This window comes from Camarhynchus parvulus, chromosome 3, assembly GCF_901933205.1.
Source record: "Camarhynchus parvulus chromosome 3, STF_HiC, whole genome shotgun sequence".
Taxonomy (NCBI): domain Eukaryota; kingdom Metazoa; phylum Chordata; class Aves; order Passeriformes; family Thraupidae; genus Camarhynchus; species Camarhynchus parvulus.
Window position 1 is genome coordinate 8,846,015 of NC_044573.1, and position 26,060 is coordinate 8,872,074.

The following is a 26,060-nucleotide window of genomic DNA, read 5'->3' on the forward strand; positions in this document are numbered from 1 at the left end:
AAAATGTAGAATTTTGAAGTTTTTAGAATGGAGATTCAAGAAGCAAGATAGAAGACTTTAAGCGTGTCCAGTCTTTCTCCTTCTTCTTCTTCTTGGCCTCCATCTTCTGCTGTGATGGTGGCACTTTTAGATTGCTTTAAGGTAGAAACTCACTGTCTAACATAAATGATAGGTATTGGGAAGTTATAGTAGATAATGTACACATAGTTTTTAGTATAAAAAGATAACACCACCCCAGGGGCAGTCAGTGTGCCTCAACCCAACCTGCCAGACAGACCTACAGCAAGTCAGGGAAAGAATGTGTTAGATAAGAAACAATAAACAACCTTAAGAATGAGAACAGAAGAGTCCTGACTCCTTCTTTGACTGCCAAGCTAAGAAAAGAGATTTGTGCGTATCTCAGACTCACTCTGACAAGCAAAAATTCCAAGATCTCACAATACATAAGGCTGTGCAAGCATACCCCAACACTGTAATTTTTGCACTACATTGCAAGAAAAGATCCTGCTGTAGCCTCAGACCCTGCTGGACAGCGTGGCTTTTAGGCAAAGAACTGTATTTTTATACTGTATAGAGTTCAAGACAAAGGAAAGAGCTGGGGTGGAGGGTGTCTGCTGAAGGAATGACATGGTTACTTAATTACTTTCCAAGTAATTTTTCTTTCTAATTTTACTTTTCTCTTTTGTCCTCTCTTGCATTTTGTTGGCTTTGCCTAACATTTTGTGTTCTTTATTGCTCATCTTTCCATTAGTAGCACAGTGTATTTTTATCCCCTGTAAATGCAACACATGCTCCTGCTCCTTTTCTTGCGATGCTTCCAGCATTGCACAAGCATATCTACATTTTCCTTTTCTCTTTTTTTCCATCTTAATGCAATATATACCATATCCACTTCGCTACTTTCCTCTCAATTAAATTGTTCTAAATTATTTGTTTGGTGTGAAGGGAGAACAGAAATGTCATTTTAAAAAAACTGCTTTACCCTTAATCACCTGGATATCATAACAGTTTGTGTGTATTGTATTCAGTGCAATTATCTTTTATCACTTGGTAAAAATTCATTCAAAATTTGGGAGTTCAGGTTTTAACGAAGATTTTTTTTAAAATTTCTATTATATATTATAATATTGAGCCTGAATGGTGTTAATTAAAATGTCCTCCCCATAACTGGAATTTATTGCTTTGTAAATAGTAGTTACTATATTAGTGATATACTCACTATGTGAGATACAAGAAAAGTAGGAGATTTGCATCACAATTCTTACAAGATGTTTCAATTCTTTCATTTTTTTTATAGTCCTCATCACCATTAACTACTTTTTTATGCCTTGTTACAGTTGTTTTTGTTGCTAGTACATTAATAGCTTTTCCCAATGTGCCCAAATCAGTGCAAATCTTTTTACCAGTCCACAAGTATTTCATGGCCTGTAGGAGGCAGGTTTGCTTATATTCCTCCTCAAGTTGGTCAAGAATTATATTACAAGTTCTGTTCTGTTCCTATCGAACTCCCATGAGTTTGACTGTGAGAAAATTAGTTTTTGTGGATACAAAAATGTTTTTTGCAACAGTGAATCCAAATGCAGGTGCTGACAGCGTCAGCGAAAGCAGGGAGTATCAAACACTTTGCTCCCTCCTGCTGGGAGCTGGGCAGGACTCCAGTGCTGGCCACTGCCCTCTCCTCAGAGCGGCTCTGTGATCCAGCAGCTTTATCCCCATGGCTTTGCAGGGCTGCCTTGCTTCCAGGCCATTTCCTGACTGCACAGTAACACAGAAGAGTTTGCACTGTGTATGCTCTTCCCTGGGTTATCTACAAGCTTGATAAAGGCCCTGATATCATCCTGGTTGTTAATCCATCTGTACTTACGTACAAGAAGTAGTACAGTTAAGGCTGATGCATAGCAAATTCTCCAAATAATCCATTCCAGGGAAAATGAAGAGCTTCTGCCTGCTCATGCATGGCAGTCTAAGGGATAGCTAGCTGGCTAAAACATCACTTAATTTATGATTATTCATGTAGGTGGCTGCAGCTCAGTGCTACTATGCGGCCTTTTGTTATAAGCTGGAAAATGAATTTATTTTTTATTTTCCTCTTTTAGCATTTCCTTCCTGAAAGCCCTTTCAAGAAGTGGCCTCATTAGAATTTAATCTCTTATATTTTAATAACTATCCTACCGGGTTACTAAAGTGTTAGAATGATCTAAAAAAATTTAAAAAAATAAAAAAAAAAGTAAAAAAGTAATTATATAATTAGCTAGCAAGTTAAGACTATTTGCCTCAGGTACATTCTGTTTGGATAGAAACAAAACAGTTTCATAACAAAATGAACCCACTTACCAATAACTTGCATATTCTCAGAAGCAGAAAACGATTGTTTTTTAAACCACAGAGAAATAATGTTTCAAAACAAGCAAATCCATTTCAAAGTGTAATTGTATAATTTATCAGGAAGAAGGTTTAGTCCCTCCAACACAGTCACAAACTGTGTTGCACTTTACTTCTTCTAATAAATTTGAAAAATTGTCTGAAGTACCAGTATTTTTCAGTAGCACCCAAATTGCATCCACACAGTTATTTGAAGGTAGCATGGACAGGCAGCATAATGGAGCCTTTGGAACTGGAGCATTTAGTGCCCACACCTGGGAAGCAGCACTCAGGAGTCTCAGGGCAGGCTCTGGTGCTGTCTGGGGTGACCCAAAGCAGTGCTGAGGGGGCCAGCAGGAGCTGAGACCCTGCTGGGTGCCATGCTGATGAGGTTGGCCAGGCTTGGCAAGAATCAGCCTGAACCATTCACATCACTGAGGAATAACAGGAAGAGAGGGTCAGGCACTGACTGTGTATGCCCTGAGCTTCCAGGAGTGAGACCACAGCACCACTGATATTTCTGTGAATGACTTGCAGAACCTGCCAGGACTGGAAGATCACAAAGCAATGACAAAAATCCCAGTTACTCCCAGGGAGCCCTGCAGGGACTTGTGCTTCTGTTGAGCCCTTGCTCCGAGGGCTGCTGTTCTGTCTGGACACTGAGGTGACATTTGAGGACACAGCAGGCAGGAAGAAGAGAGATCAGATGACATCTCAGAGGCACTCACAGCTCTTATGAGTGGCTGTAATGGGGCACAATCTAAACAATTCTCTGGAGGGCAGCTTCCATAGAGAAGAATAAGCCCATGCACTTCAGAATGCAGCTGCCCACCTTTGCAGTTTGGTTGCCCAGCCCTGGACACCACAGATGTTCCCAAATGACTCGTCACCAAAATTGCTGGAGATCTCAGGTCTGCTCTCCACACAGCAGTAAAGTCCAGCAGCCATGTCCTGTGCTCAGGAGGAACAGAACCATCAGTGGGATACATTGCCTGGAATTTGCCCCCTGGACCCAGAAACTAATTCAGTAAACACCTGCCACCTCACAGAAATTGTTCTCCCTCCCCCAGTCATACACCTTACTAGAGATGGACTTACTAGTAATTAGCTGAGCCACAAGCATCTCTCATTATCTGCCCCTTTCTCTGGTAGTTGGTCACCACTACAGAACTGGGCAGTGGAATTTGAGCACAAAAATGGGTAGAGCTAATGAGAGCTCATTTTTTAAGTCCTGAGTCTTAAAGACTGTTTCTTACAGTAAGTGCTCTCTCAAGTGATAGCTAAAAATTGCAATTTTCAATAAAGTCTTACAATGTGCTATCATTACTGTGGTGAAATATATTTTTATTATTGGAAAAATGAAACAGCATTAAGCTGCTGTTATATATAGCAGCATGTACCATCAATGTCTTGTATCTTGCTGCTGATAAAGCAGGAACCTGAAAAGTCCCTGCAAGACTGATGAATCAGTCCAGGTCCTTAAACTAGGAATCAGGTGGAAATGGAAATTCACCACATACAGCCCCACAATATTTGAATACAACCACATTTTGCAAAGTGGCCGTTAATTTTGGTTCTGCTCATTTTTAGTATCCAAATCAATACCTTATAGACGTGATTTGTGAAGAGGGCACTTATTAAATGAGCTCAATTTCAAGTGCTAAGCTGTAGTCGAGATGTATGTAAAGAAATGCTTATCAAATATTTGCTTCCAGATTTTAGTTGTAAGTTTTTGAAATAAAATCTTAGTTTCTGCCTAAATCCAGTTGCATTTGAATGTTTTTATTGGAAATAAGCTATACTGGAGACAATATTGTCCATGAACAAGAAAATCACAGGCTGCTCTCCATAACTTTGTTATTGTTAATTTTTTTCTGCTGGAGACTTGCACATATTTTAGACTGAATTTATTTTGTGTTGATGCTTTGCATGTGGGGTAATAAACAGGTTTATCAATATACAATCCATTTGAAACCAGTATATTAAATAATTGAGTTAGTTCTTTGGGCCTTGCTTCAGTTGCATTTGAAAACAAGGTTAACTTTTCTGGATTGCTAAATAGCACTGCCAACAATTCAAGAAAAATGTTGTGTTCATCATGAAGCACTTCTGTGGTTCGTGAAATATTAACAATTTTCTGTTTACTGAATATGTATTCCAGTTTTTAAAATACTATTTTAAAAATTTTTTTAAATATTACTTTTAGAATGCCTCTGTAAGGCAGCAAAACCATTGTCATGATGATTTCTGGATTTGACACTCATCTTAATTGCTGATAATTTCCCCTATTTAACATCACCTTAAAAATTAGGCAATATTAAATATTACCAAAAATATTATTTAATCATAACAGATGTAAATTCACAAAAACCCCTCCTAGAATATGCCTTCTCAGACCTTAATAATTAATTGCCCCTTCTGGCAATATTATTGGAGAATTGAACAAGTTTCCTATACAAGGGAAATCAACTACTCCTTAAAAAAAATATGTTATATATATATCTATAAATTAGTGTTTCATGTTACAGACCCAAGTCTGCAAAACTTCAGCCTCGTCATGTTGCTCTAGTTGTACAAAATGGGGTAGAAACAGCCTCAGGGAAGAATCCAAAAGTAATGAGGTTAGTTCAAGTGGAGCTGACAGAACAACTCTCTATCAGTCCCCCAACACTAAGCCATATATCCAGATGCAGCAGGTAATATTCACCTTAAACTATCACAAGATCAGCAACAATTTTTCTGTGGTTTCAACTTCTGTTTTTCTAGTTAAACACACAACTTAGGACAGAGTTAGAAGGTACAGGCCACAAACTTAATGAGAAGCTAAAAAACCAGATTAACAGTGTCTGACCACATCTGCCTTAGCAGATCTCTGCAGTAAATTTTCACAATCTTCCCCTTTTTTATAATAACAGTATCTGCCTAGCTTTAAAATAGTTTGTATATGAAAGGTGGAATAACAGAATGTATTTTAGTTCACCCTGGAGATTTGATGGCAATATACCTGCCATACCTACGGGGGCACAAGGATAATTAATTGAGACATTGCCAAAGGGACATAACACTTTTACTGATAAATTCCTTACATTTTTCCAAAGGGTCACAGCCAGTGTTTCAGCTTTAGGCTGGTTTATTGCCTACAGCAAATGTGATTTTGATAGACTTACACAAGCTATTGAAAAGATGATCTAGAATGGTTACATGTTTCAAACATGAAAAATATTCCAGGGAAAATAGAAAAGCTGCTGCACTTGAACTTCTTCATGCAAATAAGGACTTACCTGAATATAAATGATGTGCATTTTTGAACAAGGCTGCCAAGCTGAAAAAAACCAAAGCATATTAATATTATAATTCCAAGATGAGATAATTTGATCTTAGTTTGATAGAGAAGATTTAAAACCTAGATTAAGGAGGTCATCACAGTGCAAATCATGGACAGAGGGAAACGAAAAACCAGAAAATAGAAATCCTAGCTATAGTTATTTAGTGAAAAGCCAATTTAAACCCTGTTTAAAAGAAGTTCTAAATTAGAAATACCAGTGAATTTTATTTTTGTTAGATCTGCACTGTCCCTCCAGCATAGACACAACAAGTCTTCAAGATATTAAAGTGCTTTTTTTAGCATAGCTGACATGGCTTGATGAATCAATCCTTGCCAAAATACTCATTTACTGATATAACTCTGCCAGCAGACTTTTTTGTGTGTATTATCCAGCCTCATACAAGGTCTGCCCCGCCTTTCTTTCGATCCTTAATTGGCCATCACCCTCTTTAGGCAGTTTCACACCCTGCTATCTAAATGAAATATTTCAGTGATTCAGCAATGACAACTAGAGGTTTAAAATGTTTGAAATTTTTTTTGTATGCTAGTTTAATATAAGTAAAATGTATAAAAGCATCAAAACTCGTCTGATGTCAGAGTCTTGTTGGATTCTCCTGGTGTATTCCTGCATCTAAACAGGATTAGAGAGAAGATTGAAAAGGTTTTTAGTCCCAAAGGGCAGATGCTGCAGGCAAAAGTGCCCATTGCCTTTAATGAGGATTGAATACCATCTGTGGTCACAAATGCCATTTCAGAAGTGATGTCAAGTTTCAGTTGAAAAAGTAACACCCTGATAGAGAAAACTAAAATGGGAACTACCTGAGCACCAGACACTGTGCTCCAGATTCTGAAGAAATATTAATAGGAATGCTAACATTTTATTTCTTCAAAGACTTATGAGAATCTCCCTTACATAAAAGTTGATTATAAGAGTTTTCTTCAGAAAGAAAAGTAGATCAAGGATAGCTCCAAACAGGAAGTAACAGTGAGGAGCATTAACAAAATCTCTACCAGTAGCCATGGACAGTGTTTTGGTGCATGGATAGGGGTAGGAAATTGTGTTTTGTTGGAGTTTGTTTCTTTCCTTAGGAAAAATCAGAATTTGGGTTCCTTGGCTTAAGAAACAGCTTTGGCAGGATAAAAATGGAAGCAAAGTTCCTTCTTATAGGTCAAATTCCAGCAATAATAAAACAAGGCTATAGCTACATCCACTGGATCTGTATTTATCCCCGGGCTGTCTGTGGAGGCTACGCTGACTCACAGGGAATGAAACTTGGCATTGCCTTTCACATGTGGGTAAATTGGGTCAGGCTAATGTGAAACACAATCAGGCAAACACTCAGAAAAAAAAATGTTCAAGTGATTGTGATGCCCATGGCACACTCAATGAAACAATAGTTTTTTGAGCATTTCAGTGAACTTTTATTTTCAGTGAATTTTTATCTCAGTTATTCTGTCAGATACTATACTTGGAAAGGGTCTATCAGATTTACTAACTTATTGAAACAAGTGGTTTTGTTCCAGGTTTGTAAGTTCTAGAAACATGCTGACTAAATGCATCATGTCTGGGACAAGAGCAAACTCCTTGAATGAGAACAGTTCAAGAAAAAGTAAAATAAAATAGAGAGGCACAGGTACAAAATTATGAAGAGCAATAAATGGAAGATGTTTGATACACAACTATATCTTATTTTACTTTTTTGTTTCCTGCAAAATCTGATAAATATTAAATATCATTAAATATGAGATTTCATTGATAACACTGGAGTTCTGATATCTACTATTACTAAATTCCTAGTGCTAATAAAGCAGAATCTTTAAATACTTATTGAAGTGTCTTCTAAACAGTGAATGGGCCATTAATCCTGCTTTCTAAAAGTCAATACATACAGAGTACGTTTTTCAATGATCACACTGTTTCCAGCTACCAATTATAACCTGCTTTTCTTCAATCTAAGGAGCCCAGATTCATTCAGCTCATAAAATATGTGAACATATTTGTGCCATCTCAAAAGAAGATAAGCTGAATTTTTAGATGCTTTATGTATGGGATGCCAGTTTTAACAAATGTTGCAAATACAGCTCAGCAACATAACAAGACTGTTTAAGTTCTATATATTAAGAATAAAAGTAGAAAACTGAGTGACATTTTACATCAGTTATTGCTAATATGAATGATGAACAATATCTAGAAATACACATAAATCCGTGTGTATACCTCAAAAATAAAGATTGTTTTGAAAGAAATGGTGCATCATTTCTTTTCTTCTCATATCTAGGACACACTGAATGAATTTCAAAGATTAAGAATGGAAGACATCACCTCACTGCAAGGTAACAGCCTTGGCTTTAAGTATCTGCTTTCCCCACATGCTGCTTGCCCTCTGTAAAGCATGCTGGCAGTGTGAGACAATGGCATTACAAAGTTTTCTAAAGCAGACGTGTCTCAAAACTTTAAAGCATCATCTTTAACCAAAAAATTACACTTTCTTCTACTTCTATGTGTTACATCGTGTCCACTCCAGATGTTCCCCTGCCACACTGTCAGGTTCCTCCCATGGGAGACAGTTCTCCATGAACTTCTCCAATGTGAGTCCATCTCATGAGCAGCAGCTCCCCCCAAAACCCCTGCAGTGTGAGTCCATCCCATGGGCAGCAGTCCCCCCAAAATCCCTGCAGTGTCAGTCCATCCCATGGGGACCATTCCCCCCAAAACCCCTGCAGCATGGGGTCAGACTCTTGCATGGGGTGCAGTCCTTCCAGGACAGGTTTCTCTAGCCTGGGCTTCTCTCTCCATGAGCCTCCCACAGGGTCACAGCCCCTTCTCAGGAATCCACAGCTCATCCATGGGCTGCAGGTGGATCTCTGCATCCCCGTGGATCTCCATGGGCTGCAGGGCACAGCTGCCTCACCATGGTCTCACCACAGGCTGCAGAGGAATCCCAGCTCTGGTGCCTGGAGCACTTCCAGCTCCTCCTTTTCCACCAACCCTGGTGTTTGCCGAGTTGTTCCCTTCATATGATCTCACCCCACTCTTCTCTGGCAATCACAACTGCCCAATATTTATTTTTTTCTTTCTTCTAAAATGTGTTATCACAGAGGCATTATCACCATATCTAGCTGGCCCAGCCTTGGCAGCACATCCGTCTTTGGTGCCACCAGGGATTGGCTCTGCCAGACATGGCAGAAGCTTCTGGCAGCTCCTTACAGAAGCCAGCCCTGTAGCCCCCCACTACCAAAACCAGGCCATGCAGGTTCAATACATCCCCAATCTAAATCTTCTCTAATATTGCCATAAAAGAGGACAATGAATGAATCAATAAATAAAAGTGTCACCTTTGATTTCTGGGAGCTCACACAACTTGCCTTTCCAGTTCAGCATTTTAATCCCTTATGGGGTTAATTTTCAGTTCACATTCAGAAGTGCTTCCAAGGGGTAAAATGCCTGAGCATTTGCCTAAACTTGTAATTGAAAGTGGGCCCAATTCATCATTGTTCACTTGATTTGCATTTGGGAGCAGGTTACTGTTTTTTTGAAAACTGTTCTGTAAAATGCAGATTATACATTGTTTGATGATCCAAGAAAGTGACTCAGTGGGGAAGTGTGCAGTGAGTACATCAAAATGAAGTAATAGTCACAGAGGAAAATCATTAAGATTTCTGAAATGTTTGGTGTATTTTAACTGTGAAATATGCATTCTTTAGATCCATAGAGTGGTCAATAGTGATTTTCAGTGCTGTGGTAGATAACTGAGGGATTTGTGAGGCAAAGAAATTTTCTAACCTAGAGCTTTTAAACTGCTAAACCATCTAGACTAAATATTTTTTATCAGTACTCAGAAATAAAATATATTTAGCAAATTATATTTTATATACAAGCTAATTCTAGTAAGATACCTGTATTATATAAGCTCCAACCAAGCTGAGCAATAAAGACATTCTTTTCCCTCAGGAAAATAAGTAACAAGAAGAAGAAACTGATCTGGGCTATCAGTGACCAGTATTTTACTGGCCCTCTGGTGGCTTCCTTTAGGTTTCTGCAGCTTCAGGTGCAAATCCAGCCCTGCCATTAAAAAATGCAAAGGGCTTTAGAAGTCCTCTCTCTCTTGCCAGAAGCTTTATTTAAACCTGATCCAGACTTTTTTTTCCCTGCAAGTTAACTTCCAGATCATCTTTTTATTTAATGTTATTAACCCTAATGTTACTAACCCTTTAATCTCATAAACCCTAACCTCATGTTAATATTAATGTTACCAAGTAACTTTCATATTAAGTTGAAACTAATACTTTGGGAGTGTGGGAGGAGAAACAGAACTTGAAAGATCTTTGTTGCCAAAAAAAAGTGTTGTAGTTAGCAGGCAGACAGTGGAATAATAGCTATTGGTGTTCAGGCCATTGCTCTGTAACTACTCTTAAAGGCATTAGGAAACATTCAAATTCAATTTTAACCCCTCAATTCTGAACTAGAGTCTATCAGTGGCAGCAAAACAACAGCCATAGGAAATCTGAATGCAATGGAAAGAATAGCTCCTGCTTTATTCTTCAGACCTCCTGGGCTTCTGCACATGATGCCACCACAGCTGTGTTGCTGTATGACATCTTTGGGAAAAGAAATAAAGACTTTATAAAAGCCAAGTTAAAAGCACTATTCTAAATTTTCTTTGTAAGTGTATAAAGGTCTAGTTAGCACGACTCAGCTGGAAAGCTTATAAATATTTGAATAGCTGTAAGAATTAGTTTACTTCTACATATATCTTGGCATAAATTGGGGTCACATGTAATTATCCAAATGACAGCATCTTCTTTGAGATGGTTGCAGAGGATCATATTTCCTGATCAATGTTGGAAGTAACTAATATCAATGAGTGATACCAAACCTTTAATGTACTTTTTTATTCTTTAAAATAACTACTTTTGTTCAGAGCTTCATTCACATTGGAATAAGCTGTTCCATGTCACTTTTTGTGACAGTTACTAAAGTTCTCTTTTATTCTCTGGCTCCAAAGATAATTGGCAATGTTTAACTAAATATTAAATATGAATCCCCAAGAAGGTTTTAAACCTGAATTTTGAGTGAGTGCATAATGTGAGAGATGTTTTGACTGTTTTAATTCAGATGTTCTTACACTACCACCAAAAACTATATTTAGCTGTCAAAGTTATAGGTTCATCTTTAAATGCTAAAAGGTCAAAATATATTTCTGTGGGAAAACATTAGCTATAATTCAAAAATAGAAAATACTTTAACTTCTCACAGTGAAGACTTTCTGATTTGCCTAAGTCTCTTGAATACCAGATGAAATTTTGAAGAATTTTAGTCTGAGTGAAACTCCTTTGTGACTACACATGCACTAAGTACATGGGTCAAAGACCTTCCCTTAAAAATAATGTTTTTCCTACTTGCTCTTTTCTGATGACTCACACCAGATTCTCTTCCCATTACAACTCACTGACATTTAATGCACCTTCATTTCCAGCATTACCACTGTGAGATGCCCCCTGGGGATGTCACTACAAAATCAGGTACTCCAGATTCTATTAATTTCATTCATAATTATCAGTAGATGAGATCCTCAAAATGTATATCTGTTAAGGTGTTTCTCACTGTAGCACAGACTAGTTCAGCATAAGCTAAAGGGCTTTAATTGATGCCTAGTTTCAAGTCAAGGGGGATCTCCAGATGCCAAATATTTACTTGTACAAACATGTTTGTTTGGTGAAGTTAAGTTTGACATAAACCTGTCACTCAAGAGGGCATTTAAATTTGATCTTACTGTATTCCTGTTATGCCTTGGTATTGCTCTTGCTAAGGTTTTGCATTTTGGTTGTATGAATTTCCTTGGAAAGTATAGTTTTGTCATCTGTTTCAGATCCCATGGCACCTATGGCAACAATAAGATGAACAGATTGTTTCCGCTTTAAACTGAAAGCACCAAACACAATCTCAGATTTTATACACCTGCCAGGTAGACATTGGAAACAAATGCTTCATGTAGGAAGCTATATCCTGCGTGGGACAATTCTATTTCCATTGAGGCAACACTACTCTTCTTTACAAAAATATTCAAGGAACACCAGGCTGATCCAGCAGGAATTCACTGCAGAAATGCTCAGATTTTTCAATTGTTGGTCTACAGAATGTTCACTACAGACATTAACACCATTGTGTATCACAGATACCTTCCCCTCCTGCTTCTGTAACACCCTCACACACCCAACACTGCAACAGAAGCCAGTCCAGGTCAGTAACTAACAACTTACTCCAAATACTCAGAACAGAATTGATGAATTGTTAAGTAACAATAATTGTTCAAATAAACAGCCAGAAACTGCAAACAACTTGATACATTAGAAACCCTTCAAAGCAGCAGGTAAATGCCATACTACAGGACTTGTTCACATCTCTCAGATGAAGAGAGTTGAATGTAGCATTAAGTTAATACTTAAGTACAAAGACAACACATTTACCAATTTTGACAGCTAGTACTTTGCTTTTGACTCCAGTAGTGCCACAAGCTTTTGGTAAGCTCATTGTCTATTTTTCTTTTTTTTTTTTTTTTTTTTTTTTTTTTTGTTTGATTGAAATATAAGTTTTTCTGTTGGGGAAAAAGGAAAGGATTGGCACACATGATGCACTGCAACTTGTTGCATGCTGAGTGTGTATTTTATGATTGCCTTTTCGCAAATATTAAAATGAATATTATATGCGTTATGTTAGAAAGTTATGCTGTATTAATTTTCTTAAGTAGTGTGGTAAATATAGTTTTAGCTAATAAAATAATGATAAAATAGAAACTATGCTATGTAAGATACTTTTTTTAATGAGAGGAATGAGGTACTCACACCGAGATAGCAGCCACAGGACACCTAAATCTTTCAGAGAAAAGGAATTTATTGCTCCATTATGAGAAGAAATGAACTTCTTCCTGCCTCTCTCAGCCCTGAAGACGCCATAAGGATTCAGAGGAAGAAGCTGACACTGACCAGACAGAATCCTGTGTTTGAATGGAATTTATGCATCATGTATGAGGTGTATGAATATGCAACAGGCTGTTGCTTTTAAGGGTTAATCCTCTGTTAATGTGGGTGCTTTTTCGGGCTTATTTTGCCCAGAAAAAGGTACCCAGACTCTCCATAACTCTTTGTTTTTATTGTCTCATATTGTCCTAATCCAAATCGTCCAAATTTTTATTACTCTATATTTATTACTATTTTTATAACCATTTTATTACTATTAAACTTTTAAAATTTTAAAAACAAGTGATTGGCATTTTTCACACTGAGTTTAGGATGGAGGGTCTTGCCTTGAGGAAGCAGCTGTGCTGTGCTCCTTTCTCACGTGGATTTAAACAGCATATTCTCCTCAGTGTTACCACTGGGTACCATGTCCTGGGAATTCAAGACAGATCCCAGTCTCATAATACTTTGCTGTAACTTCTGGTGCTGTCACATACAGATATTCCCATTGCATCCATACCAATATCAATACTTCAGTTACAAACCTCTACACTGTGAAGAGTTACAGTAATTTATGATAGACACCCCACATCCCAGAACAGAGCTCCTCCTCTTCCAGCAGGGCGTGGTTATATTATTAGCCAAAGAGCTGTCACTCTTTATTGTGGGTCCCAATGCTTAAATGAGTCTGGATTCCCTTAGAATCTTATTCAGCATGGATTAATTTAAAATTACTTCCTGTTTGTTTAATTTCTTGTCACAGTAACCATGGCGATAAGCTGTTCAGGAATTGACAGAATATTTTGAAAAATATTAATGCCATCCCTCAGATGCTAGCTCACAATACTGTTAGTGTTGAGGTCCAATGGACTTCTGTAATGCTATTAAAGTAATTGATCTAGCTCCCAGCTTTATCAAGAGACATTTGCTAGCATTTAAAGTACGCTACTTCACTTTTCTGGACCAGTTCCAAAGCACAGCAGCACATATGGGCAAGCCCCAGAGCTTTCTATTTATTTATTTAAGAGGAGAATTAAACCACAGGACTAGAGCATTATCCATGGTTATTAGCAATGCACTTGTGCTGAAAAGATTTTAAGTACTCATACAGCAGTATCAGGAGCAGATCTATAGGCTGCTTCTCCATTTTATGTTCTTTGCATTATTGTATAGTGTGGCTTTTCTCATAATACTATTGTGCTACTGGCATTATTCAAGTAGGTGACTGTGGTGAATTTCAAAGATAAAGTGCTTCAAGGAACATTTGTATACCTTGCTATATTTGGAATGAAAACTGAGGGCAAGACTTTGCAAACAACAAAATATGTAAGTTAGATATATCATAAACAGAATACAGGAAAAATCATTCTTTAATCACAGGCAGCAAGACATCGTTATCTAGGAGTTAAGGTTGCTAAGCAACTTAGCTGGTACAAAACCTACGGAGCAGAAATCCTACTGTTAATAAACTGTAAGTGTGGTAATGTCCAAAGTAACATGGATTAAACTGATAACATTATATTTCATATACTCTCTTATCTGTACAAACCAGGTAAGTCATAGTCTTATTTCCATTTTCCACTTGAATAGTTTTTCATTTTGTTGAACTCTTTATCACTGCATAACAATATGATATAGAAAACACAGTCTAAAAGATAATGCACAAAGGACAGAAGAATAAATATCAAGTGATGGCAGAATTTTCAAGACATTTTCACTTACTACTGAGACCGTAGAAAGTGTCTTACCTGAAGACCTCTTGTACCTGCTTCTTACTTCATTCATAAATATCCTATAGCTGTAGAACTTGAAGACTCTTTAGGAATTTTGGTCCTTGGGTCTAAATGCTACTTCTCAGTCCAGGTTCATCCCTTAATTTGTCTTAAAGACATAAAAAGCACTCTGGAAACTATGAACAGAAAGATAAAGAAAGTAGGTAATACTAAACCCCTTTTAAACACTCTATGGCCATACTGAATGTGTCATAGTAATTACAAATAGTCCTCCAGGTATTTCCTAAATAAGCATTTGATGTGAAAGGAGGCTGAACATGCCAAAGTTATGACTGGAGTTCATCACATAGCTCTTACATATGAGAAAATAAGTCAGGATTTGTGCATCACAGAACAGGAGTGAAGGAGAACGAAGACTACGCTAAAAATTTATTTCTCCCAAGAAAAGTAAAAACTGAAATCCTCCTCCTTCCTGTCTAAACAAAATCCTGCAATTTCAGGAACTTCCTCCCTGGCTTCTTTCAGCATTGCCCACGTGTTTGTGCACTGAGTTTGTCTGGAGGTGACACTGGTGTCCCCAAGCTTGAATGGGACCCCTCAGTCACCAAGATCCTCTCTATGACCAGGACCACTTGTCCTGGAGCAGGGCTGGGTGGTCTGTGGCTGGACACAGCCTTTCCTTGTACAACACACTCCTCCTGCTTCTGCTCCTTGCCTGCATTCCAGGTTATTATTTTAAGTCTTTGTGGAAAAAGAAGGCAAATTCAAGACAGTGTTACCTAATGAAGGTTATGTCTCAAGCAAAGAGTTCCAAAAGTTGAAACAATGGCGTTTTCAACTTCAAAATTCAATTGCTTTACCTGATAAAATACAAAGATTATTGGGTCAGTGTTCAGCTTATTGGGTACTCTATTCTGCACTTCACACTATGGGGATAAGTGGAATAAAGGTTAGAAGAAATGCATTTAAATTTGATTTAGACCTTGAGTTAAACAACCTTATTTCCCATATACCTTTGAAGCATCAAGGCTGCAACAGTCCTTACACTAACACTGCTGTTGTAGGGCTACAATTACTTTTAAAATATAAATTATGTGACCCTTCAGATTATTCTTTCTGGATCCCTGTTGCCTCAATACTCACCCTAAGAGCTTTTAATCTCAAACATTTTTCCTCAGCTGCTCCACTGATCATAAAGCATCACAGCAAGACAGGGAGGGGAAGACATTAAACACCCAGTGAAAGATTTCAGCTGACTTCAGTAAACATTAGATCAAGCAAATAACCATGCATCAACCTCCACTTCGATTAATGGGTTTCAGTGAGAACATATTTCATAAACAAAGCCCACAGAAAAAACACATTCATCCTTGTTTCTATGAACTTTTACTGGAAGGAGCATGGAGTCAAAGCACCATGGCAGTGATCTTTTCTGTTGGTTACCAGCACATGACCATGAGCAAGAGAATTATTACACCAATTTCTCACATAGGAACCACAGAAGAAGTTGGATAAGTGTCTGTCCAGGGAGCATGGGCTGTCTTTATAAAACCTGAAATAGAATACAAGTCTTCTGCATCCCAGCTAGCTGTCTAAGCCAGCAGATCAGTTTTATCAACACTGGAACAGCTCTCCCTTTAACAGGTCTCAGCTGTCTGACCCCTATAACCTATGCAGTTTGAATAACATGTTTAAACTCTTGTGCCACGTAGTGCCCCAGGTAGTTTGAACTTCAGTTTTCTTTGGCATGAGCCTACCTTTCTTGGGATTACACCAATCTGAATGTCCATCTTTCCCCTCTTACTCCTGTGCTCAAAAGGGAAGACTGTCAATCTCTTGTGACATTACTCTCTCCAAAGTAGGGAGCTCAGTTAATTTGGACTAAGAACTTTGCAAACCCATGAGGGGAAATAATTTGTGTTAATAGCAGTAGGCTCCACCCTCTGAACTTTACTCTTCAGTACCATTTATAAACACTACTTATAACAAAGCTCATTGTTACACCTTATTTAAGAGCTGTTTAATATCGTGGCTTTCCTGTTTTGCTCTCTATATGCTAAACCCAAGAGAATAAGGAAAAAAGAGTGTCATCAATTCGATATCTCTGCAGTAATGAATAGTTATTGCTATCTCCAGACTCCTCAGGTAAATGACCCATCTAGTGATTACCACATCCCTGAAGAAATTGAACCTGTGACCCCTATGTGGTCTCCCCTCAAGGGCAGCCGTTTAACTTCCAGGCAGAAGCACTTGTCTTTGTCTGATCGGCCCCTGCTCCTTCACTTCCTCAGCGTGGTACTGACCTGAAGCCGCCTTGTAAATCATGGTGATCATTCTCCACTGTTCAGAGTGCAATTCAGCAGCTGCAGAAAATGCTCCCCTCAGAGGATAACAGAAAAGCAGCTGATAACTGCCTTACTTTGCAGTGCAAAATAAGTTTAGGACAAAAGCACTAGGGAGAAAGCAGATAAATTACTGCAAATGACTCCTATACATGCTAATCAAACCAACATTTGCATCAACTTTACCCAGTCCTGGACTGAGCAAGAATTTCTTTCCCCTCTCCACTTACTTTGCCTTTTTCCCATCCTTCTTAAGATATCAAGAAGGCTGAACTGATTCCACCCAAGTATCCTGGCAGGATCTCTCTTTGCTCTTCCCCTTGAAGTACGAACTTCAAAGGAGTGAGATACCACACATGGTACAGTTTGGTGACTGCATCCCACTGCAAAGGAGTTGGTAAAAACCATGGAAGGCACCAGCTAGAAAGAATGTTGGCCTGGCACCATTTACCCTTCCTTTGTCCCTACAAACCAGATCTGCCCATTCTGCTTCTTGTGTGAAAGTTCTTTATCAGTGAAACACTTTCACTTACCTACATTTAATCTGATGCACCCCAGAGACAGACACGTGGGGCAGCTGCCTCTCTGGGGCACATCCTGCAGAGCTGTGACACCTGGATGACTTTTCCCACTTCATTGTTATGCTTTGTCACACATATTAGGGATTCATGTTCGTTCGGGGCTTTTCTACAAAAGACCTGTCTTGTTCAGCCAGGAAATAGAAAGCTTATATAACAGTAATTCTCTGTTCCTCAGCTGCTCCATGCTCCCATAGCATCTCAGACAGCAAGTCTGCTTTGGAAATTTCTGCCTGGCAGCCTGCTCTGGTCTCCTGCAGAGAACCTGAAAAATAACATTTATTTACCCTATAATGTTCCTTTGCAATATTTCCCGTAGTTTTACTGTAGACAAGATTAAAAAGTGCCATGACCAACAAGGACTTCTGTAGTGGGTGACAATTTAAGGGTGCAACTGTACAATAAGAGATTGTTAGGATGGCAGTTTGTTACAGCTTTGCAGGAAACAGTGTGTGACTATGCAGTTATATTTAGAAATTGTCACTCTTGACTGTGAAACCTCATTGCCTCGGTCAAAATTTTCTCCAATGTTTCAGCATGGTTTTCCTTCAGACTTAAATCACATTTCAGAGGAAATTGTGCAAGTTCTATTTCTCCCTTATTTAACATCACAACAACTTCTTTTAAATTGTACAGGTGATTGTCTGTTTTTTTTCTCTGAACTTTCCCTCTTGTGCAGAATGGTGAGCTGCAAATGGTCCATGAATTATGCACTTACCTTTCCCATGCATTCATTTTAAAGGCTCTGAAGAATTGTATATTCTTTACAAAAATACATGAATACATAAAATGGACATTAATTCGATCAAAATAATAAAAATAATACCCGGTATAATAATGTCTAGAATGATCTCTAAGAATTAATATCTCTATTTTGAATATACTACAGTGCTATTTCCTTGGGTACATGGAAGGAGATTCACTAGAATATCTGCAGGATTTGCTGTAGATTTGTATCTTTCTCATCTCAATTATCATTCTTGTTTTTAATTCCAGCTTGTAGCTACCAAAAATCTTGGAATACACTGCAAAAATGGCACACCCCACACTCTACATCAGTTTCCATTGGCTTAATTTGTGGGCTCCCAGCCTTTAAGATTTTGTGATTATTTGCATTTCTGAGCCATTGAGTTCACTGGACCATATCCAGTTCTCAGTAGCCTACACTGGAAATATCAAAGATATTGTGATCAAGACAATTTTTATTCTAAATTCCATACAAACTTTAATGTTTTGAGGTGGATGGGGGGTGTTATTTTTTGATTGATTTTTTTAAAATGAAAGCCACAAGTCAATGAAATCTCATCACATTCTTCATCAGAATTTCCAAAGTGTGCTTATGAAAACTTTACTAAACCAAATAGGTACACCTATTCCTGCAAAACATTTCTAGGTTCAGTAGTTGACGTATTCCATAAAACAACCCAAAAACAAAACAAAACACCAAAGAAACAAAACCACCCAAAATGAAACAAAGAACCCCACCATGCAGAGGTTCCATCAGACATAACTTGCTGCATTTTGCACCACTGTAGCCTTACATCTCAAATTTCAGCTGTGCACTGGCACTTTAAGCCAAGAAATGAAACTGACTGTAGAGCTTTGCAGCTTTAATGGCTTCATATTTGATTATACGTGTGTCCTATTCAGTCTTGCAGAGCATGAGAGAACTACGTTTAAGACTTAGAAATCAAGCTGAGCCAGCAGAGCCATAGCTCACGAGAGCTGTGCTGCTTCCCTCATGTTACAAGCAAAACCAGCTCAGCCTTCTGAGTTGTGTGTTCCCCAAATACTTTATTCTTTCAAAATGACTGTACCCTACATTAACTGCAAGAGTAGGTGTTAAGTTTTGTCATACAATTTAAAACCATACTATTGCAATTTATTTAACAGAGCTGACTAAGCTTCCTGTGGGAAATGGTGCCAAGCTCAGTTCTGCAGGTGGGTAGGGGTAGGAGCATTTCTGGCCTTGAAGCACCAGCTAGAAGCTTCCCTAATTCCCAAGATTATGCTGTACTTTGAAAAACTAGCCATGTTGTACTGTAAGTCATAAATTTTTACTTTAAACAGTTTCTGAAGCATAGTGAGCTTCATAAGAAATTCTATTTGGAATGGCTGAAAACATATTTTACCATTTGAAGTTAAAATCAATTTGAGTTTTCTTATATTATTCTGGTTTTGTTAGAGATAATTTTATCCTTAAAGCATCATCAGTAGAACATCCAGTTTACATGAGTGATGGTAAAATGAAAGTATCTTATTTTGCAAACGAACAGTCTTGAAATAGTGTCCTTAGTACAGCAATAGCAAATACAGAGCTAACTGAGACATACAGAGCTAGCAGAAACCCTAAGTTTTGGCAATAATAAGACCATTATTCCTCATTGTTGGCATTATATCTGCAGCCACATGAAGGGTCAATTGTGGATAATTTCCAGTGTAAGCCCTGGCACTGAATTCTTCCAGCTACTGTTCTTTTTTTACTGAACTCTCCAATAACTACTACGAAGAGAAATGAATATTGGAAATATTTCCTTGTGCATGTTTGTTCTAGTTACCCAACATGTTTATGCAGTTTCATTATGATTAGCATAAGTTGGCTGGTTTGACATCTCTTGGTCACTATATACTGCTCTTTTTTCATCTCAGCCTTAGGTCTTACAGTTTAACTGTTGTTGGATTAAAAATATTGAAGATGGACAAAAGTTGAGTGTTTAAGCACTAAACTATGTGTGTCCCATCACCCCTTCAAAACCCACACAGTGGCTACCTGCAGCCTGTTTGCTCCTGCAGATCCACATCCACTGCTCCACACTCCTTGCTAACAAAGATGAAGACGCAGCCTATGGAATTGTACAGCTTGCGGAAGAGCAGGCTGTATTTTAGGGCTTCTCAGGGTGGAAGCTGGTTCTTGTACTTGTATTCACTGTGCCCAGAACAAGAAGACTTCAATCTAGATCCTAAGATCCAATACTGCAATAATTATAAAACCTAGGAATATGAAAGAAAGATAACAGTTTGCAAATATGGAATCAAGGTGGATTCTAGGTCTGCAGCAAAAGGTGAACTGAAGCTGCCAGACAGCATCAAACTAGGAGAAAGTTCCTTCCTACTTCAGTGCTGTAAGGAAAAGCAATTGAATCAGAAGGTTAGTCTCATTCCTTTCTATCCCCACTGTCAGAAAGAAGGAACAATTCTTACTTATTAGGTCAGCATTGTCTGCAAGGCTTTGCAAAATAACATATATGTAAGTACTTTCTTGTGCCTAAGGTTTGCCCTCTAAAAAGACATCTATATATACAAATATATGCATATATTTATTAATTTTATAAATATATGTTTATATTTTATATATATTTATTAATTTTATACTTTGCTGAGCACTTTCAGAGATACTATCATCAGATGGGCTGAGCAGGGAATGTATTTTCAGTGAAAATACTTTGGAACACCATTTCATGTTTTCACAAAAAAGTGACATCTTCCATATATACCAGTGCACTGCAACAAGAATTCCAAATTGCTGGTTTGTCTGGTTCTAGCTGAGTTCACCTGATCTTGTTCTTTAGAAAGAATTTTTTCCAGCTTAAATATCTAACTCTTCACATATAACCTCAAACTCAACCACTTTTCACCTCCAAGGGTAAACTATGGCTATTTTGTCACTACAAATCTGCTGAGTGGGATTGCATCTACAATAATCACTTTTAGCAAGAAATCAGATTCAAAAGCTAATCAGGGAAACACATTTTTGTGCATTTTAATATTTTTCAATTCATATGAAACAAAATGAAAACGTAGTATATATCAAACTCATTTCACCTTTTGGGGGTGAGTGGAGAGACTCATTTTAAAGACAACTTTTTACTATTTGATAAAGACAGCCAAAGTTGGGCATGCTAATGGTACAGCATTTGGAAAAAGCTGTGTATTATTTTAAGGCTACTCTGATAAATTGCCATAATTAAGGACTTGATAATGGCTAAGTCTAATGCAGCTGCTCAGGTGCATAAGGGTTGTAGGATGGCTGCTTTTGGTTTTTTCCCAGAAAATGCTGTAGCTTCACTTGAGCACTGGTGACAGAGTGGGCTGATTGTCACTACAGTCCAACCTGGGGAACATAATTTAGCTCTTAGGAATCATGCAGTTGGTGACTTAGTTTGAAATCAGATAAATTAGAATTAGCAACAGTATTATCCAAAGAAATCTCTCTAGGATGCAGATTGAGATAATTAATGTGAAAAATGCCAATCACTTGTTTTAAAAATGCTAAAAGTTTAATAGTAATAAAATTGTTATAAAAATAGTAATATAATTAGAGTAATAAAAATTTGGACAATTAGGATTTAGGACAATATGAGACAACAGAAACAAAGAGTTACAGACAGGCTGGATATCTCTGTCTGGGCAAAATAAGCCCGAAAAAGGACCCACGTTAACAGAGGATTAACCCTTAAAAGCAACAGCCTGTTGCATATTCATACACCTCACACATGATGCATAAATTTCATTCAAACACAAGATTCTGTCTGGTCAGTGTCAGCTTCTTCCTCTGAATCCTGACAGTGTCTTCAATCCTGAGTGAAGCAGGAAGAAGTTTGTTTTTCTGATAAGAGGGCAATAAATTCTTTTTCTCTGAAAGATTTAGGTGTCCTGTGGCTGCTATCTCACTGCAAGTCCTTTCTTAAGTATCTTACATAGCATAATTTTTATTTTAACATATTGTTATAACCTAAAACTATATTTAACACACTACTTAAAAAAATTAAGACAGTGTAACTTTCTAACACAACACAGATAATATTAATTTTAATATTTGGAAGAAGCCAATCATAAAATACGCATTTTTCACAATTAATAACACACAATTACTTTATACTTAAACCATACCTGAACCAAATTTGAAGAAAATTGGGAGGCAAACGTAGAGCTTAACTCCAAAGACAGAGGACCAAGCTACACTGAGCAGTTTGGCTTCACTGAGGACCACAAAGTTTACATTTCTCCAGCTTTAGGCATTAACAGGGCACTTGGAGCAGGAGAGCGGCTGCCTTGCCTTATGGGCAGTGAAGGCAGAGAGTGCTTTCAAAGGTGATGCAAGTCTTAGGTGGGAATCAACCTAAGGAAGAACTAATCCCTCTCTTATTTCCACAGAGAGTCTTGATTGATTGATGTTAAATAGGTTGAATTTGGATTTGGGACTCTGCAAGTTCATATCAAGAAAGTTTTGGGTCCATAATACTTGTCTTGATCAAATTTCAAAGCATGCAGAATTTTTACAAGTAATTTCTATGGATTGGTTTCACTCTGTAGCTGGTGCACATTGAAATGCTATTTTATTATCAAATAAAGCCAATACTTACCAAATTAATATGCAAACACCTGCTAGATTTCCATTTTTTCTTTGTTCCCTGACTCTACTAATATTTAGGTTTCCTGGTGTCCAGATAATGCATATCCAACAAAACTTTCGAAAGGAAGTAATTATTTCCCAAAGAATGAAAGGATAAAATAGGCAAAAAATGAATTATCTCTGAACGGAAGTTAAGTGGGAAAGAGCAGAGTACATTTCATCTGACATTTTTGATTCTACAACCACATCAACAAGGACAAGATATATTTATTTCATTGACCAGCATTTCTGGGAAAAAAATCAGTGTAGTTTTTTTGCCTTTAAAAATTTCATAATGGCAGTTGAAAAGGTGTAATTTCTTATGTTTTTAATGTAATATTTAATGTGCACTTAATTACAAAAAGATGCCATGTAATCCACTTAATGAGATGGAGTTAAAAATAGCCAAAAGGGGTACTATCATATATAATGAATTTTGACCGCTGCTTATTTTTAGGGAAATAATAAATTCTATCCAAGAAGTCGAAGAATTGAAAGAGGAAGCAAATTCTCATTGTATGCCTGAAGTCTGAAGGGCCATTCACCAGGGCACTAAGAATCTTCAGAGCCAAAGCACAAGATCTCATTAAAGCACAGAATATTTCATGCATATTAAAACACTGAGGTCTGGCTCATGGCTTAGCTGTGCTGCACAAGTGTAAAATATCACTCAGTTCTACTGATACTTTTCTGTCCAGCTCTACCAAAGGGCTCTCTAAGAACTTCTGTACTGTATATTTTCTTTCTCACACTGGTGAAATCAATCCACATTTGGTTCTGGGAATGCAGTTATTCCTCATCAAAGGATTTATTCTGTGATCAGTTCACAAAATAGCATGTGCTATGAAGCTTTATGCATATTAAAAATGATGCACAGCAGGTTTTCACATCCTGAGGTTGTGCAACCATACCTCTCACTTACATAATCACCACACATAAATATTCCTTGCATCAAAAGTCATCTACTCTGTACCACATCTACAGTCAGTAAAAGTGTAAAAGAAAAAAGAACGTCCTTAGCTAAATGAATCTCTTCTAGGAAAAAAGTCATCACATTCCCTCAAAAAATTGAAAGAAATTAAGCATAAAAATTGAGGGAAATGGGTAAAAAGATCTTCCCTGTTAAATATACAGTACTTAGTGCAATTAAATGCTATTTAAAGAATAAGCAGTTCTAAAGACATTTACTTTCTTTTTCATCCAAGTATGTTAAAATATCATTTGATCACCATCCACTCTCAGGTGCGTTTTTACTCTGAAGGGCTCCAGTCTTACACAGCAATCCAGAATCAATGCAACAGCTGCAAGCTCCAGATTTAAGGCTGAAAGTAAGGTTCACCTTTTTAAAATAGTGAATAATTAATCATTGCAAATAAGGCCTGTATTAGCTTCCCTTGCATTTGAGCTCTCAAATGAAGATTAAATATCTTTTGGATCCTTTACTGAAGTCACCAAGGGTTCTTCAGTATTCTGAAGGATGTCCCTAGGAGGTGATGCCCCAAAGACAGATACTGAGCTCCTGATGACCCCAGGCGCAAAAAGTTTTACCAATTAACATGAAAACTCTGAGAAACTTTCAAGCCAGCACAACTCTACTGGAGCCTTCAGAAACTAAAGGACTGTATGGTATGAAGCTGCCAACATAAAACAGATATCCTGAAGTACTTCATCACCTGTATCATTAAATCTATCCTAGTGACAGACTTAATTTTACTATTGTACTGAGGAAAAGTTTTTATTCAGAAAACAGAAACATACCTTCTCATCTTTCCTTTAAAAACAAATCAGTATTGTTGATGCCTTCTCAAGTGATTTAATCCCTGTCTGTGTTCTTATCTTTCTTTAACAATTTGAATGACGTCTTTTCTCATTTGAATGCACTATTATCAAAGCAAGCAATTACTGGGGGGGAGGGAGAGAAAAGATAAATAACCTTTTAGTCTAATGGGATGGAAAAAGCATACATAAGAAAGCAAGAAGAGGCAGACTTGCCTGGTCTCAGAGCAGTTGCCATGGCACTGCATCTGACTTCTTGTCTACAATAGATGCAGATTTACTCACTCTCTGGAAGCTACAGGAGTTGGTTTTCATCCTGTCTGGGACAGGAAATTTATTTTCCCCTTACCTTTTAGGCATTAAAACTCAACCTTGTTCGCAGTACCAGAAATACTGAGCTGACTGTGCATTTCACATAGAGTACGAGTCAGCCTACATCACTCCTCACACTGTCTCCTCTCATTTTCAGCCTCTCACCTTCACCACTGAACCTCTTCCACTCAACCTCTCTCCAAAACTTTTTCAGTGTTTTGTATAGCAAGGTAATTCCTGTTGCTCTACTACTTCTAATCCTTTTCAATCTACAACATATTTTTTCCATTCCTTCACTGAAATTTGACATATCTGAGTGACCAGGATGGCAAAGTCCAAACTTTATCTTCATAATAACATTTAAAATACTTTCAATGACTGCACCTATCAGTCTATATAATGTCAAAGGAGAAAGGAAAAGCAATAATTACTCCTCCTCCTAAAACTTAACCTGATTGAATAAGGTGATAAAAATACAGATTTCCTTTTCCTGCAGCCTCTTTTGGTGCACTTTCTCTCTTTCACCTAAATGACATCACCTATTCTCAGTATTTCCAAAAGTAATTTCTGCCTTTGAGTGATCTAAATATCTCCTGGCTGTACTCCAAGCTCCCATTTTTAGCACCAGAATTGAAGGTGTGCCTTGTCACCTCCAGCTAACTAACAAAAAGAAAGTTTCAAGTTTGTCAGATCCCTTTTCCCTCATTCAAACTTGTCCTTCTTCCATCATTAGAACACTCAACTGATTTCTCCTTCAGCAAAGCTGTTTCTAAATCCTATCTGCCTTCTTTTCATGTTGTTCTATAAACCTGTTTTGCTCTCTCTCTCTGATCCTGAGACCATACTAGATACTTTTGACAGCGACCCCTTTTCCCGCTTGTCACCCTAAGTTCTTCGGTGTTTGGGGAATCCAGCTGCTGACCACCCCACCCTTGACATCTGCTTTTATCATCCCTTTACCTTTGACATTTAGGCTTTTCATTTTCAGATTCAAAAGCCTCTGCCTCTTATGTTAATATATTTTGATAAAATGTTAATGTATTTTGATAAATGTTATTTCATAAAATGCTATTTTGATACTGTATTGAATCTATTTTGATAAGATGTAAATATATTTTGATAAAATAATTTACATTGCCCTGAGATAAATCCTAGAAATGTAAATGAATTGTAAATTAATTGTAAATAAATTGATATCTTCAATTCATTTACAATTAATTTACAGGCTTTAGCTTAGCCTGTGGTGCCCTCTGAGCTGTCCTCTCTCAATGTGCCATGTTTCCA